This window comes from Oncorhynchus clarkii, chromosome 12 (assembly GCF_045791955.1).
Source record: "Oncorhynchus clarkii lewisi isolate Uvic-CL-2024 chromosome 12, UVic_Ocla_1.0, whole genome shotgun sequence".
NCBI classification, from domain to species: domain Eukaryota; kingdom Metazoa; phylum Chordata; class Actinopteri; order Salmoniformes; family Salmonidae; genus Oncorhynchus; species Oncorhynchus clarkii.
Window position 1 is genome coordinate 7,737,155 of NC_092158.1, and position 6,151 is coordinate 7,743,305.

Consider the following 6,151-nt stretch of genomic DNA (forward strand, 5'->3'; position numbering starts at 1 on the left):
GTATAGATGGCGTTTAGATAGTGTATAGATGAGGTATAGATGGGGTATAGTTGGTGTATAGATGGCGTTTAGATAGTGTATAGATGGTGTATAGATGGGGTATAGATGGGGTATAGTTGGTGTATAGATGGCGTTTAGATAGTGTATAGATGGGTAATAGATGGTGTATAGATGGAGTATAGTTGGTTTATAGATGGGGTATAGATAGTGTATAGATGGGTAATAGATGGTGTATAGATGGGGTATAGTTGGTGTATAGATGGGGTATAGATGGGGTATAGATAGTGTATAGATGGGGTATAGATGGGGTATAGTTGGTGTATAGATGGCGTTTAGATGGGGTATAGATAGTGTATAGATGGGGTATAGATGGGGTATAGTTGGTGTATAGATGGCGTTTTCCCCCCATTTTGTTACGTTACAGCCCTATTCTAAAATAGATCACATGTATTTTTTGTGTGTCCTCATCAACAAACACACAATATCCAATAATGACAAAGGGATGTAATGTATTAAAAGTTTTGTTTTTTTTACTTTAAAAAAAACTAGATACCTTAAATAAATATTCAGAGCCTTTGCTATGAGACTCGAAATCGAACAGAGGTGTATCCTCTTTCCATTGATCATCTTTGAGATGTTTCTACAACTTGATTGGAGTCCACCTGTGGTAAATTCACTTGATTGGACATGATTTGGAAAGGCACGTAACTGTCTAACAGTAACAGTGACCTGTGAAAGCATTCACTTTCCACTTGGCATTTTTCCTATTTTGTTGCTTTACAACCTGGAATTAAAATATATATATATTTTTAGGGGGGGGGGGGGGTTGTATAATTTGACTCCCACAACATGCCTACCACTTTGGAAAATGCAAAATATTTTCTCATGTGAAACAAACAAGAAATAAGACAAAAAAAAAACAGAACTTGAGCGAGCATAACTATTCACCCACCCAAAGTCAATACTTTGTAGAGCCACCTTCTGCAGCAATTACAGCTGCAAGCCACTTGAGGTATGTCTCTAAGCTTGGCACATCTAGCCACTAGGGTTTTTTTTTCCCATTCTTCAAGAAAAAACTGCTCCAGCTCCTTCAAGTTGGATGGGTTCCGCTGACAATCTTTAAGTCAGACCACAGATTCTCAATTGGATTGAGGTCTGGGCTTTGACAAGGCCATTCCAAGACATTTAAATGTTTCCACTTAAACCACTCGAGTGTTGCTTTAACAGTATGCTTAGGGTCATTGTCCTGCTGGAAGGTGAACCTCCGTCCCAGTCTCAAATCTCTGGAAGACAGAGAGGTTCCCCTAAAGATTTTCCCTGTATTTAGCACCATTTTTATTTTTTATTGCACCTTTATTTAACCAGGGAGGCCAGTTGAGAACAAGTTCTCATTTACAACTGCGACCTGGCCAAGATATAGCATAGCAGTGTGAACAGACAACACAGAGATACACATGGAGTAAACAATAAACAAGTCAATAACACAGTAGAAAAAAAGAAAAATGTTTAAAGTTGGTGAGGGAGATAAAAGTCTACAACTTCAACAATTTTTGCAATTCGTTCCAGTCACAGGCAGCAGAGAACTGGAAGGAAAGGTGGCCAAATGAGGTGTTGGCTTTAGGGATGATCAGTGAGATACACCTGCTGGAGCGAGTGCTACGGGTGGGTGTTGCCATCGTGACCAGTGAACTGAGATAAGGCGGAGCTTTACCTAGCATGGACTTGTAGATGACCTGGAGCCAGTGGGTCTGGTGATGAATATGTAGCGAGGGCCAGCCGACTAGATCATACAGGTCGCAGTGGTGGGTGGTATAAGGTGCTTTAGTAACAAAGCGGATGGCACTGTGATAAACTGAATCCAGTTTGCTGAGTAGAGTATTGGAAGCCATTTTGTAGATGACATCGTCAAAGTCGAGGATCGGAAAGATAGTCAGTTTTACCAGGGTTAAGTTTGGAGGCGTGAGTGAAGGAGGCTTTGTTGCGGAATAGAAAGCCGATTCTAGATTTGATTTTGGATTGGAGATGTTTGATATGAGTCTGGAAGGAGAGTTTACAGTCTAACCAGACACCTAGGTACTTATAGATGTCCACATATTCTAGGTCGGAACCATCCAGGGTGGTGATGCTAGTCGGGCGGGCGGGTGCAGGCAGCGAACGGTTGAAAAGCATGCATTTGGTTTTACTAGCGTTTAAGAGCAGTTGGAGGCCACGGAAGGAGTGTTTTATGGTGTTGAAGCTCGTTTGGAGGTTAGATAGCACAGTGTCCAAGAAAGGTCCAGAAGTATACAGAATGGTGTCGTCTGCGTAGAGGTGGATCAGGGAGTTGCCCGCAGCAAGAGCAACATCATTGATATACAGGTATACAGAGAAAAGAGTCTGCTCGAGAATTGAACCCTGTGGCACCCCCATAGAGACTGCCAGAGGGCCGAACAACATGCCCTCCGATTTGACACACTGAACTCTGTCTGCAAAGTAGTTGGTGAACCAGGCAAGGCAGTCTGCCGATAAGAATATGGTGATTGACAGAGTCGAAAGCCTTGGCCAGGTCGATGAAGACGGCTGCACAGTACTGTCTTTTATCGATGGCGGTTATGATATCGTTTAGTACCTTGAGCGCGGCTGAGGTGCACCCGTGACCTCAAGGTACGGTGGGATTCGAGATGGTCAGTGATCTGTTTGTTGACTTGGCTTTCGAAGACCTTAGATAGGCAGGGCAGGATGGATATAGGTCTGTAACAGTTTGGGTCCAGGGTGTCTCCCCCTTTGAAGAGGGGGATGACCGCGGCAACTTTCCAGTCCTTGGGGATCTCAGACAATATGAAAGAGAGGTTGAACAGGCTGGTAATAGGGGTTGCGACAATGGCGACGGATAGTTTCAGAAATTGAGGGTCCAGATTGTCAAGCCCAGCTGATTTGTACGGGTCCAGGCTTTGCAGCTCTTTCAGAACATCTGCTATCTGGATTTGGGTAAAGGAGAAGCTGAGGAGGCTTGGGCGGGGGGTGGGGGGGGGGAGCTGTTGGCCGAAGTTGGAGTAGCCAGGAGGATGGCATGGCCAGCCGTTGAGAAATGCTTGTTGAAGTTTTCGATTGTCATGGATTTATCGGTGGTGACCGTGTTACCTAGTCTCAGTGCAGTGGGCAGCTGGGAGGAGGTGCTCTTGTTCTCCATGGACTTTACAGTGTCCCAGAATTGTTTGGAGTTAGAGCTACAGGATGCACATTTCTGCTTGAAAAAGCTGGCCTTTGCTTTCCTGACTGACTGCGTGTATTGGTTCCTGACTTCCCTGAACAGTTGCATATCGCGGGGACTATTCGATGCTATTGCAGTCCGCCACAGAATGTTTTTGTGCTGGTCGAGGGCAGTCAGGTCTGGAGTGAACCAGGGGCTATATCTGTTCTTAGTTCTGCATTTTTTGAACGGAGCATGCTTATCTAAGATGGTGAGGAAGTTATTTTTAAAGAATGACCAGGCATCCTCAACTGACGGGATGAGGTCAATATCCTTCTAGGATACCCGGGCCAGGTCGATTAGAAAGGCCTGCTCGCAGAAGTGTTTTAGGGAGCGTTTGACAGTGATGAGGGGTTTTCGTTTGACTGCGGCTCCGTAGCGGATACAGGCAATGAGGCAGTGATCGCTGAGATCCTGATTGAAGACAGCGGAGGTGTATTTGGAGGGCCAGTTGGTCAGGATAGCGTCTATGAGGGTGCCCTTGTTTACAGATTTAGGGTTGTACCTGGTGGATTCCTTGATGATTTGTGTGAGATTGGGGGGCGACCAATTCAAAAATGGTGTCCAGGGCACAGCTGGGAGCTGAGGGGGGTTGGTAGCAGGCGGCAACAGTGAGAGACTTATTTTTGGAGAGATTAATTTTTAAAATTAGAAGTTCGAACTGTTTGGGTACGGACCTGGAAAGTATGACATTACTTTGCGGGCTCTCTCTGCAGTAGACAGTTGGCAGTTCTATCTTGTGGAAAATGTTATAGTTGGGTATGGAAATCTCCGAATTTTTGGTGGCCTTCCTAAGCCAGGATTCAAACACAGCAAGGACATCAGGGTTGGCAGAGTGTGCTAAAGCAGTGAGTAAAACAAACTTAGGGAAGAGGCTTCTGATGTTGACATGCATGAAAGCAAGGCTTTTTCGATCACAGAAGTCAACAAATGAGGGTGCCTGGGGACATGCAGGGCCTGGGTTTACCTCCACATCATGACCATACAACATTCCTTCAATTCTGACCAGTCTCCCAGTCCCTGCTGCTGAAAAACCATAGCATGATGCTGTCATAACCATGCTTCACTGAGGGGATGGTGTTCTCGGGGTGATGAGAGGTGTTTGTTTTATGCCAGACATAGCATGTTCCTTGATGGCCAAAAAGCTATATTTTAGTCTCATCTGACCAATGACTTTTTTTTTTTTTCAATGTTATGGATATTTTTTTATAACCCAACCCTGATCTGTTCTTCTCCACAACTTTGTCTCTGAACTGTTTGGAGAGCTCTTTGGTCTTCATGGTGCCGCTTGCTTGGCAGACTCTTGGGCCTTTCAGAACAGGTGTGTATATATATATACTGAGATCATGTGACACTTAGATTGCACACAGGTGGACTTTATTTAACTAATTATGTGACTTCTGAAGGTAATTGGTTGCTCCAGATCTTATTTAGGGGCTTCATAGCGAAGGGGGTGAATACATCTGTACACACCATTTTTCTGTTTTTAATTTATTTATTTTAACATTTTGAAACAAGTTATTTTTTTCATTTATGATTTATATGCACTCATAATTTATTATTATATATTTTTTAAACAACCTTTTTTCATTTCACTTCACCAATTTGGACTATGTTGTTCATTACATGAAATCCAAATACAAAAATATATACAAATTATTGGTTGTAATGCAACAAAATAGGAAAAATGCCAAGGGGGATGAATACTTGTGCAAGGCACTGTATATACGGTCTCACAATTGACAGTGCATGTCAGAGCAAAAACCAAGCTATGAGGTCGAAAGAATTGTCGTAGAGCTCGGAGACAGGATTGTGCCGAGGTACAGACCTGGGAGAGGGTACCAAAAAATGTCTGCAGCATTGATGAAACTACCCAAATACAGGTGTGCCAAGCTTGCAGCGTCATACCCAAGAAGAATTGAGGCTGTAATCACTGCCAAAGGTGCTTCAACAAAGTACTGAGTAAAGGGTCTGAATACTTATGTAAATGTGGTATTTCCATTTTTTTTGGTACACATTTTCTAAAATATCTAAACCTGTTTCTGCTTTGTCATTTTGGGGTATATATAGTGTGTAAATCTTATGAGTGGGCGGGAATTGTTTTAATCAATTTTATAATAAGGCTGTAATGTAACTAAATGTGGAAAAAGTCAAGGGGTCTGAATTCTTTCTGAATGCACTGTACATACAGAGTGTACAAAACATTAGGAACACCTTCCTAATATTGAGTTGCACCCCCTTTTGCCCTCAGAACAGCCTCAATTCATTGGGGTATGGACTCTACAATGTGTCAGAAGCGTTCCACAGGGATTCTGGCCCATGTTGACTCCAATGCTTCCCACAGTTGTGTCAAATTGGCTGGATGTCCTTTGGGTGGTGGACCATCCTTGATACACACGGGAAACTTTTGACACAAACCGGTGTGCCTGGTACTTACTACCATACCCCGTTCAAAGACACAAAAATATTTTGACTTGCCCATTCTCCCTCTGAATTGCAAACATACAAAACATTTATTCAGATTTACCCATCAGTAGCTCCGAGAACAACCCTTAGAAAAACATATTGCAGGCTGAGTGTTGTGTAACTGCATTTCAGCAATTACTGCTTCTAAAATACAACAGTCGACAGCAGTTTTGAAACTGCAATCTTTTTTTTTTCGTATGGGAAGTGTACCAAAGAACATTTTTAATTTAATGTATGGACATTAATGGGTTCAAATGGATTTTGCAACAATATATGCATGATGCAATGGATTGAATTAAATATGCATGAATCATATATAGCCTCATCATCTCTCAGCTCCATATACATCTGTCCCGACATCTCTATGGTCCAATGGTCCTTTCATCATGCCAGGGCGTGACTACAATGACTGTCAGGAACTGTGAACCAATCCGCGTTCAATTTACTGCACACTGT

General features: G+C 43.0%; 1 long non-coding RNA gene across 1 annotated transcript in view; it reads left to right on the forward strand.

Annotated features, from left to right (window-relative positions):
• LOC139422672 (uncharacterized) overlaps positions 1-6,151 on the forward strand; it is a 1,300,889-nt gene that overhangs the window by 786,686 nt on the left and 508,052 nt on the right. The window lies entirely within an intron of this gene.